This window comes from Cryptomeria japonica, chromosome 4 (genome assembly GCF_030272615.1).
Source record: "Cryptomeria japonica chromosome 4, Sugi_1.0, whole genome shotgun sequence".
Taxonomy (NCBI): domain Eukaryota; kingdom Viridiplantae; phylum Streptophyta; class Pinopsida; order Cupressales; family Cupressaceae; genus Cryptomeria; species Cryptomeria japonica.
In genome coordinates this window covers 658,949,430-658,961,899 of record NC_081408.1, presented here as the reverse complement: position 1 = coordinate 658,961,899, position 12,470 = coordinate 658,949,430, and positions in this window count along the sequence as shown.

Below are 12,470 nucleotides of genomic sequence, written 5' to 3'. Positions count from 1 at the left end.
TATGTTTAGTGGTTGGAAGAGTTTGGTGTTTGATCCGGTGAGCTCTGGTATGATTATATCTTTGGTTACGGATTTGGGAAAATGTTTTGGATGTTCATTTGTATCTTTAGTTTAGATGGTTCGTGATTTGGTGCTCTGCAAGTCATCTTTCTAGTCCAAATTGTTGTTGTTGAGTGTTCCTATGAGTTAGCATGTTGATCGATGAAGATTTGAATAAGTGGTGTTGGTGCAGCTATTGCAAATGGTTCTAATGTGCTTGTTGGTGTTTCCTAATCATTTCCTATTTGTTTTGGTGGTCCACATTGATCCTTGTGCACGTTCTTGGTGATTTTATTGATCTGGTGATATTCTTCATGTTATGCGGTATTCTTGATGGTGTAGCGCATTGCAGTTTATCTTGGCGAGATTTCTGGTGATGATAAATGTTTGTAGATTTTATTTAGGTCCATGATATGTCATTTATATCATTGTATTGGTCTGGTAGTTGATTTATGTATCATACAATGTAAGTTTATAATTGAGAGTTGAGGGTTTGGCCAACCTTGTAGTCAAGGTTGATGAATTGTATAAATAGGTGGTATAGCCATGTAATTTTGGTGTTGATGTTGTGTCTACATTATTAGAGAGTGGTGTATGTGTGCATAAGAGAATTTATCCTTTGGTATAGTGTATTGAGAAAAGATTGTTGCAGGGTAGACAGATGAGCTTAACCAAAACCGTCATCAGGCATTGGCAGATGCTATATTTGCATTTCATGTAATCCAGATAGTAGTCTGAATATTATTGTAAGGTAGTGAACCTTCCTTGATGGTTGGAGTCTTCTAGGTCATCTATTTTGAGCATTGAGCTCTAGGAAATGTTCCTGAATGCATGTGCATTCCCCATAGTAATATTTACACATACTACTGTAGAGTATCATCTTATTGTGGGTAGGTTCCCACCGTGGTTTTTCCCTTAACTGGGTTTTCCACATCAAAATCCTAGTGTTATGTGTGTTGGTGCTATTATGTTTATCTTTATTCTTTCTACAGTTGTTTAGATCTAAGATTGTGCTTATTTTAGTTAATCTAGTGAAAACTGTTTCACCCCCCCCTCTTAGTTTTCCTTCTTGGTTGTCGCTAACAATAACTTCCTAGAGCAAGTATTGTGAGCACGTTACTTCATATTTGAGTTGGGCTTTGGCTTTGGCAAACTCCTAGATATCCTAAAAGTATTTTTCTCTCTTTTGTGTGCAAGATTCAAATTTAGTAGAGAAGGATTATAGATTCATAAAGTACAAACTGAGACAAAGAGATTCAAGCTTTGAATAAGAAAAAAAACCCTAGACATTATGGCTTAGCCATAGTTTGACACTTTTCTAACAATTTTAGGAAGATAATATGAGTGACATGTTTATCTCAAATCTACTCTTGATATTTACATCAGACACCTTTACGACTAGGATGCCTAGCCATATAGCCCAACACTTTTAGGCTCAAATTTCAAACGTAGGTTCCTTTCTAATTCCAATTTCCAGATTTGTTCTCAAATTCTGCATATATGTTCTATAGCTTATTGTTCATATTGATTACTATTAATTTTGCATCTTTAGCCCTAGTTCCTATATTTCAGATCACTCTATCATATCCAAAATTAAACCAATCAAAAGTAAGAATAATTATTCCTGTGACCCATCTCTCCCAAATATTTGTAGTTCATGGGCCTATTAATTATCCTTGAATGTATTGTTTATGTGAATGGTTTTGATTCCTTGTTTTATGTTTAGACTAGTGAATCCCATTCCAGAACTCTACATTTTATGGACTTGGTGCTTATTACATTTTGCATAATTGTGATTGGGAGTTTTTAGATCTAATTTGTCACTATGGATTTTACAAAATATAATTGATTTGTAATTTCACATGTGATTACATTATTTATTAGTTATGTCTATCAAAATCATGTGTTGAATGGTGGTCTCTTTTAATCCATGTTTCTTGCATTCATTTATTGCATTCTAATGTATTTCATAATAAGGATTTCAAAGATGTTTCTTGCATTCACTTCATTTTGCAAATATTTTCATACATGTTTCATGTTGATATGTGATGATATTTTTAAAAATACAATGATGTAGGAGCATCCCCGATTCATAGCAATCTTGCATCAACCAAAAATATTTTCTTTTTTGTTTTGTTTTTTGTTTGCAATTTTAGTGTTCCTTTCTGTGTGTCCCGGTTTTGGCTCACTGGATCCTGTGGAGTTGGATTCAACTTGAAGAATTGATCATCTTTCTTTCTTCCAAACTGCATCTCATTTGGATCACTTTTCGAAAAGATATCACTACCGGTTTCCATGACAGTTTCTTGTTATCGGTTGTTCCTTTGTTACCGGTTTCCTGAGACCTATTCTGGTGATCTACCAGAACCCATTATGAATCTTGTGGATCCTTGGGCATTGATCTTGATGTTTATTGGCATGTGGTCAACCTTCTACATTTCATCCTTTGGATTTTCCAGAGGAATCTCTTGGTGGAGGCCGACCTTGTTCAATTTGCACGTTAGGTCTTGGTCTTTGGGTTTTGATTCCTTTTGGGCCAACTGGATCCTTAGGATTGATATATATATTTTTAATCATGCTTTAGAATGCAATCAATTTGAATATCAATTAGAATCAATCAGAGATAGACTGTACCTAGAAGATAGATCTTTCGATTTAAGGTCCCGATTGAGACCTATTTTACTAGGCTTGTGTGTGGGTATGTTGTAACCCTATTGTTATCAGTTGGATGCAATCAAATTTCATGCAATAAAACTATATGTTTTGCATTGCCTCCATCATGTATGTGTGTTTCCGTTGTGTTTACTCTTAATGACTGGTTTGGACTGATCTCCTTGAGGTCCCTCCTCACCGGTGACTGCTTCAAGTGTTATCAGAGAGAAATTTCATTCTAGAGGTTGAGTGTCCTGAAATTTGTTGTAGGGTGGAAGATTGTGGATTCGACCTACAATTGCAGAGGACTAGCATGAATCAATGGCGCGAAGAAGAAAAAGGAATAGTGGAGTGCGTGGGAATGTAGACCATGTTATGATGGAGATGTTGCGAGGAATAGCAGCCCGGTTAGAAGTTGTGGAGACAACCCAGAGAAGAGGCTGACATATTGAGGATGTGAGCGAAGATGAAGGAGAAAAAACCCAAGCAGAACAAGTGAACCTACCGACAGTTGATCCAGATGAAGAAATGTTTTTAAGGGTTGGTGAACACTAAACCTCACTTTACCCCACTAAAATATGATGGGAAGTTATATTCAAATGAATTGATGCATTGGATCTCGGAGATGGAGAAGTATTTTGATTTTGAAAATACTGTAGAAGAGAGGAAGGTGAAATATGCATGTACCTGGTTGAAAGCTCATGCATCTCTTTGGTGGGAGGATTTGCAAGTTGATAGGAAAAGAAGAGGTAAAGAAAAGATTAATACATGGGATAGGATGATTTCTAAGTTGAAATCAAAGTTTGTCCCGACGAATTATCAAGTGGATTTGTTCCAGAAATTGTCTAACCTGGGACAAAAGGAGTCTACTGTGAAGGAGTACACTGAAGCATTTTACAAATTGAACATTAGATTTAGACATGTTGATTAAGAATTTTAACAAATTATAAGATATTTGAATGGATTATGGATGTCTATACAAGATGAACTTGGTATGATCAAATTGGAGAGTGTTGAAGAGGTTTTACCAGTATGCACTAAAGGCTGAAGAGAAATTGAACAAAAGACATGAGCAAAGACAAAGAGGTAGAGGTGGAAGGTTTATCGAAGGAAGATTTCAAGGAGGAAGAGGATATACCAAAGGAAGAGGAACCAGTGAAAATTAGAACAAGGACAAGGAAGTGAGCAAAGAAGGTAATTCATACCAGAAGGATGATACAAATTTCTACCAGAGGAGAGAACCAAATGGTTACTAGAATGAGAACTTTGGAAGACAAGACAAGAGGACATTTAGAGGAACTTGAATTAAATGTAGAGGAGAAGGACACCATGCATTTGAATGTAAGAATACAAAGGCTATAGGGAAGAGCAGTAGTGGTGGAAGAAAACCCCACCGGATCAGACAATAAACCAGAATATGGAGAACTATTGATGATGAGGAGAGTTTTGTATCATACCGGAGGAGATGAAGAACCCTTGCAGAGGAAGAACCTGATCAAGACCATATGTAGGGTATCCGGTAAGTGTTGTAAAGTTGTTATTGATAGTGGTAGTTCAAATAATCTTGTTTCAGAAGAGATGGTGGATAAGTTGAAATTGGAGAGATTGAAACACCCTAAGCCTAATTAGATAGCATGGATTCATGATGAACCTAAGTTGTTAGTAAGTGAACAGTATTTAGTAAAATTAAAAATTGGGAATTATCATGATGAAATTTTGTGTGCTATTATGCCTGTGGATATTTGTCATCTTTTGTTGGGAAGACCTTGGCAGTTTGATAGACAGGCAATACCTAATAGGAGAAAGAATACATACACTATTATGGCCAATGGGATGAAGCAACCCTTGTTACCTTTGGAGGAACCTTTGAAGAGTGAAGTCTGTACAAATGCTAGAATCTATTTAGTAGATGGAAGGAAATTCATGGATGGACTGAGACATGAGAATGTGTGTTTTGCCTTAATTCCTAAGAAGACTGAGAGACCAGAATCAAAAGGAGAACACCGAGAAAAGATAAGAGATTTACTAACAAAATATGAGGACATCATTTCAGATAATGTACCTGATGGATTGCCACCTGTTAGAAGTATTAGTCATTGCATGAACTTGGTTCCTAGAGCTAGTTTGCCTAACAAATATGCATACCGGTTGACACCGGTAGAAAATGAAGAACTGAATAGACAAGTGCATGAGATGTTGAAGAAATTTTTGATCAGGAAAAGTCTAAGCCCTTGTGTTGTACCAATAGTATTAGCACCTAAGAAGAATGGAGAATGGAGGATGTGTACCGATTCAAGAGAGATAAATAAGATCACAGTGAAATACCAGTTTCCTTTGCCTAGGATGGATGACATAATGGACTATTTGAGTGGAGAAAAATACTTTAAAAAGAGATTTGAAGAGCGGATTTTTTTAGATCAGGATCAAAGAAGGTGATGAGTGGAAGACAACATTTAAGACAAATGAAGGACTATATGAATGGTTGGTGATGTCTTTTTGATTGATTAATACATTGAGCACTTTCATGAGGCTGATAAATGAGGCATTAAAGAAATTCTTGGGTAAGTTTGTTATTGTGTATTTGGATGTCATTCTGATTTTCAGTAGAACAAAAGAGGAGCATTTGTTGCAGTTAAGACAAGTTTTGGAGAGATTGAGAGAAGAAAAGTTGCTGATAAATATCAAGAAGTGTACTTTCATGAAGGATAAGTTAGTCTATTTAGGCTTTGTGATATCTAAGGATGGTTTTAAGATGGACCCTGACAAAGTGAAATCCATTGTTGAGTGGCCTACACCGGAAAGCATTGGAGAGGTAAGATCATTTCATGGATTGGCTAGTTTTTATCGGAAGTTTACCAGAAATTTTAGTTCAGTTTGTAACCCTATGAATGAGACCATGAGGGGAAATCAGAAGGAATTCAAGTGGACCACTGAAGCAAACAAAATTTTTGAATTGTTGACACAGAAAGTGACTGAGAAACCTATGTTGGCTTTATCAAATTTCAATAAGGTATTTCAAGTGGATTGTGATGCAAGTTGAACAATAATAGGAGCAATTTGGAGTCAATTAGGGAGAGCAATAGCATATTTCAATGAGAAATTGAATGATTCTCGGAAGAGATATTCAGTGTATGGTCAGGAATTTTATGCCATAATTCAAGCCTTGAAGAAATGGAGACATTACTTGTTGCCTAAGGAGTTTTTGTTGTATACAGATCATCAAGCTTTGCAGTATTTGAACAGTCAGAGTAAGTTGAATCAGAGACATATGAGATGGGTAGAATTCTTGCTGAGTTACACCTTTGTGTTGAAGCATAGAAGTGGGAAATCTAACAAAGTTTTTGATGCATTGAGTAGGAGAAGGAATTTGCTAATAGAGATGAGAGCGACAGTATTAGGTTTTGAAGATTTGAATAACTTGTATGATGAAGACCTGGATTTTGCAGAACCTTGGAAAGCATGTAGAGAACCAATTATGGTTGATAGAAGAAAATGGTTGGATTATTTCATTCGGGATGGGATGTTGTTCAAGGGAGAGCACTTATGCGTACCTGAGAGTTCCATGAGAGAGAGAACCTAATAAAAGAGAAGCATAGTGGAGGTTTAGCTGAACATTTTAGCATTGATAAAACAATTGCATTAGTGAGTGAGCAATACTTTTTGCCCCAGATTCATAAGGATGTTAAGAGATATGTGCAGAGTTGCAGAGTTTGTCAAGTTGCAAAAGGTAGTAGTCAAAATGTGGGATTGTATAAATCTTTGATAGTACCGGTAAGACCTTGGGAGGATATAAGCATGTATTTTGCACTTGGATTGCCTAAGACATCGAGAGGGAATGATTCTATATTTGTGGTAGTGGATAGAGTTTCAAAGATAGCTCATTTCATACCTTGTAAGAAGACATCAGATGCATTGCATGTAGCAGACCTATTTTTCAAGGAAGTGGTGAGATTGCATGGATTACCTAAGAGCATAGTTTTAGACAAAGACACTAAGTTTGTTGGCTATTTTTGGAGAACACTTTGGAAGAAGACGAACACAAATTTGAAATTTAGTTCTACTCTTCATCCATAGAATGATGGACAAATAGAAGTAGTTAACCAGAGTTTGGGAAACTTGTTGAGATGTTTAGTGGGAGATAAAACCAGAAGTTGGGATTTGATCCTTTCACAAGTAGAGTTTTCCTATAACAATTCAGTGAATAGAAGTATCGGAATAACACCTTTTGAGATTGTTACCAAAGTACATCCTAGAGGAATAGCAGAATTGAGAGACATTAGTAGTGAAGACCAAAAGAGTTCAGAAGCAGAAGAATTTGTAGATCACATGGCAGCATTTGCATATTCAGGTTAAATAGCATTTGGAAGACATGAATAGAAAATATAAGGAGAAGGCATATGAGAAGAGGAGACATAAGGAATTTGAAGTTGGTGATGAAGTGATGGTATATTTGAGAAAAGAGAGATTCCCGGTTGGAACTTATAATAAGTTGTAGATGAAGAAGTTTGGACCCTATAATATTTTGAGGAAGTTTAGTTTTGGAAATGCATATGAAGTAGGGCTACCGAATAATCTAAGTATTTCACCTATATTCAGCATTGCAGATCTTCATGAGTATCATGAACTAGAATTTAGTGAGGACAGTATTGTAGACCTTGAGAAACAATTTCCCTAGAAGGAACCAGATCAAGTTGAATAAATTTTGGACAGTAGGATTAGACATGGTACCCGGAACAGTCAGTACAAAGAATATCTTGTGAAGTGGAACATCAGACTAGTCGAAGATTCATCTTCGATTTCTTAGGTAGAGGTAGACTGCCTTAGTTTTCCTCTAGCCCCAACAAAGTGAGAGGCTCACTTTTTCATTAACCCCAAATGTCTGATGCAAGAGCATCCCCAGTTCACAACAATCTTAAATCAACCAAAAGCATTTTCTTTTTTTCTTTTTTATGTTTGCAGTTTCAATGTTCCTTTTTGTGTGTCCTAGTTTTGGCTCAGCGGACCTTGTGGAATTGGATTCAACTTGAAGACTTGATCATCTTTCTTTCTTCCAAACCACATCTCATTTGGATCACTTTCCGGCAAGATAATTTCTATCAGTTTCCATGACAGTTTCTTGTTACCAGTTTTTCCTTTGTTATCGGTTTCCTGAGACCTATTCTGGTGATCTACCAAAACCCATTTTGAAGATTGTGAATCCTTGGACATTGATCTCAATGTTTCTTGGCATGTGGTCGACTTTCTATGTTTCATCCTTTGGATTTTCTGCAGGAATCTCTTGGCGAAGGCCAACCTTGTTCATTTTGCATCTTAGGTCTTGTTTTTCGGGTTTGGATTCCTTTTGGGCCAACTGGATCCTTTGGATCAATATATATATGTAATCATGCTTTAGAATTCAATCAATTTGAAGATCAATTAGAATCAAGTAGAGATAGATATTTTGATTCAAGGTCTCAGTTGAGACCTATTATACTAGGCATGTGTGCTGGTATGTTGTAACTCGGTTGTTACCAGTTGGATGTAATCAAATTTCATGTCATAAAACTATCTGTTATGCATTTCCTCCATCATGTCTGTGTGTTTCCATTATGTTTACTCTGCTGACTGGTTTGGACTGGTCTCCTTGAGGTCCCTCCTCACCGGTGACTACTTCATGTTCCTCAAATGTTTGGATTTCATTAAAGATTTACTGGATGTTTCAAGTAGCACCTTTGATAATCCTCCTAGGATGATACTTAGATGAATATTTTTGTACTTCTCCTAGAGTATCCCTTAAACATGAGGAAAGAATTAATGCTCCTACCAATGACTTCTCCAGTGGAGACGTAGAATTGAAGAGTAATGATGAATCCTCTTTTTACAAGGTTACATTGGTATAAGAGGGACATGCTAAATGTATTGATAATCAAACTCTCAACACATCTATCAACTTAGATCCTCCATATTATCCAAGAACTTATCTTAGCCATCAACATGTTTTGAAACAAGATTATGTTATGCATTTCCTTAATCATATTCACCTAATATAGCATTGAGTAGAAATGAAGCTTTAGATGATGAGAACACTTCTTCCCTATAAGGAATTATAGTAGAGGAACAACTTCCTGCACTGACCTTGAGAGTAGGGTAGTGAAAAATGTTTATATATACTTACAAGTTCCAGAAATAACACAATAGCATTCATACCATAACATAGTGATTTATGTGGAGAAAACCCTTCCAGGAGAAAAACCCCACACCCACACTCTAAAAGAAACCCGATATATTATTCAAAAACTAACAATGGATTAAAATATACTTGCAAAACAATCTTCTCACAAGATTATCACCAACTAGAGATCTAGAGGTAACTCAATAGCTAAAAGAATCTTACACACGACCTTCATCTCATGAACCTCATATATAAGAAATACAATACATAAAACCATCAAACAATATTACAAAACCATGCGCTAAAAGAATCCATTAAAGTGGCACACATTGTATCTCTAATCCAAGATGCCCTATGATGTGTCAAAACACACATCAACACATGTACCTCCCTTTTACAACTCATTCATGTGTCCAACATGGTTTTACATTTCCTATTTCAGGAGACCAAACTTCAAGAGAACGTCACTTTTGAATTGGGTATTTGATTTACATTTTTAAAGCACCAAAAAGATCATGACGTTCTCTATCAAGCTATAGCTCACTACACTAGTTATAAAAATTTTGGCCCAATTTAGGAGCCTCTAAGGCCCTCAAAATTGAATCCAATACTTTTGTTGCTACTTTCAAAAATGAAAACTTTAATACCTTCAAATCTAGACATGATCTTGCAAAAAAAAATTATTGGCAGGCTTATCTAAACAATTTGAATCTTTGGGAAACTTTGAGACTAATGTGTGCTCAAATAAAAACTTACTAAAAAAAGTAACCTTATGTATATGAAAAGTTGAGACACCATTTTCCTAACATTCTCGCACTTGTCAAACACCTTGCAAGAGACAGGGGAGTATCTACACAATAATTTTACTATGAGGGGTCACGAGATGCATAGATCCCAAACACCATCTAAACTTATTTGTGATCATATCATTAGTTAAATAATTTGTTACATTTATAAAAGTCTCTACCTTAACCAACTTCACCATGCCATCCTCAGCCATATCTCTGACAAAATGATGCTGAACATTAATGTGCTTTGTCCTAGCATGAAAAGTTGGGTTCTTAGATCACACACTAATTGTTACAATAAACTCATTGCACCTTATTTTATTCCAATATCTAAACACACTCTCTTAAGCCAAATGGCTTCTTTACAAGCATGAGTTCTTCCATATACTCAACTTCAATAGTGGATAATGCAACTACAACCTATCGCTTACTCTTCCAGCTAATTGCACCACCAAATAACATAAAAACATAAGCACTGGTGGATCTTCCACTCTCAATATCACTTTCCCAGTCTAAATCCGCATGACCATGAATATCAAGGGAAATATTATCTCCTATTAAATTACCATGATAATACAAAGAATACTTAGAGGTGCCCTTCAAACATTTAAACTCTTTTAACTGCATCCTAATTATCTCTACCAGGATTAGACATATATCAAGAAATAACTCTCATTTCTTGGGCAATGTCTGATCTAGTGTAGACTATAACATACATAAAAAATTCTAACTACACTTTGGTAAGGCACTTTGTCCATGTCTTCCATCTCTAATGGGGATGTAGAACAATGTAAAGTAGATAATTTCATTCCAACTATAAAGGGAACACATAATGGTCTACAACCCTACATTTTTAAACCTCTATAAAACTAAATTCACATACTACTATAGCATAGGCAGAGATTTTTGTTCACTCTATCTCTCCTAATTTACTTCCCAAGAATGCTTTTTGTTCCACCAATATCTTTCATTTCAAATTTAGCAACAAGTTGGGACTTTAATTCTGAAATCATTTGTTTCTCTTTACCAATAAATAACATGTCTTCCACTTATAATACAATGTATAGTAAATAGTTACCATCCAATTTATAATAAATATAGTGACCTGATTTAGAACACTCAAATACCTGACTTAACACACACACACACACACAGGGAGATATCAAATTTTTGGTACAAAATACTAGGAGTCTATTTGAGGCCATACAAAGATTTATTCAATTTACAAACCAAATTAATTTTACCTTTTACCACATAGTGCTCTATTTGTGTCATATAAATATCCTCCTCCAAATCACCATAAAGGAAAGAAATTTTCACATCCATTTGTTGAACCTCTAAATCATATAAAGAAAAAATCTAATGGATGTAAATTTTATAGTAGGAGAAAATATCTTACCATAATCAACACCCTCAACTTGAGAGTAGCCTTTCACAACCAACCTTGCTTTATACTTCTCAATCCCTCCATTTGAACCAATCATTTTATTGAACACCCATTTGCAACCAACAAGCTTTTGTCCTTTAGGCAATGGTACAAGATCACATGCATCATTCTTTTTTAAAGTTGTCACTTATTCATCCATAACAATCTTCCAAGATTATGCATCATTCATACCTAATGCCTCTTCTATAGACCTAGGTTTATCCAAATTACTAATCAAAATATATATATCTCCAGTATATCTTGAGTCCCTAGTTGTCCCAATATATCTTCAATATGTATAGATCTAGTTTCTCTAAAATAACACTTCTACTATATATTACCTTATGTGATAGGGTCCCAAAGCGTGTATCCTTTCACACCATAACTATATCTAATGAAGATACATTTCACAACCTTTTTCTCCATGTTTATTAGCTTCTCCTTTGGCACATGTTCATATGCCTCGCAACCAAATACTCTAAGATGTCTTAATGCAGACTTATTACCCGACCATGCCTCCATAGGCTTTTTATTAATAAGAGATGATGTCTAGGAGACCTATTAATCAGGTAGAAAGTAGTGGCAACATATTCAACCCAATATTTTACTCTTGACAATTACTAATAAGAATTCTCAGCCTTCTCCATCAGTGTCCTATTCATTCTTTCTGCATCTCCATTTTGTTGTGGAGAATACAAAGCTGTATTTTGTCTGTTAATGCCACAATCTTTATAGAACCTATCAAAATCATTAGAGAAAAATTCACTGCCATTATCATTCCTCAAACATTTTATTTTCTTCCTATTCTACAACTCAACCATTGCTTTCAATTCTTTAAATAGATTGAAAATTTTAGATTTACACTTTAGAAAATATACCCATGTCCTACTAAAATCATCAATAAATGAAACATAATTGTGGATTTTCCAATGGAAGAAGCATCTAGAGGAACAAACACGTCAGAATGAATAAAATCCTAAACACAACAAGATTTATGAGAACTCGAGCAAAATTGAGTGTGGTTTTGTTTTCCATAAATGCATTGCTCATATAAATAAAATTCAAGATTACCATTACTCAAACCTTCAACAAGATTTTTATTTTTCAAGTTCCTTAGACCCTTTTCTCAAATGTGGCCAAGTGTCTAGTGTCATAACATAGTCTTCTTAGCATTATACTATTTGTTGTCATTGATGTCAAATTCTTTGGTCCGGATTAGGTCTACATGTGGTGTGATGAGAAGAAGCATCTGATTAAGGTTTGTCATACACTTGGAGGTTCTCGGTTTCACCGTATGAGTTTGGCATCTCGAAAGATTTTTCTCGGTATTATCTTTGGGTCCAGATTGGTCTGAAGCTCGAGGTCTTCGACCGGATATTGAGGTTGTATATTGTGTGGATACATTTTGGGTCCA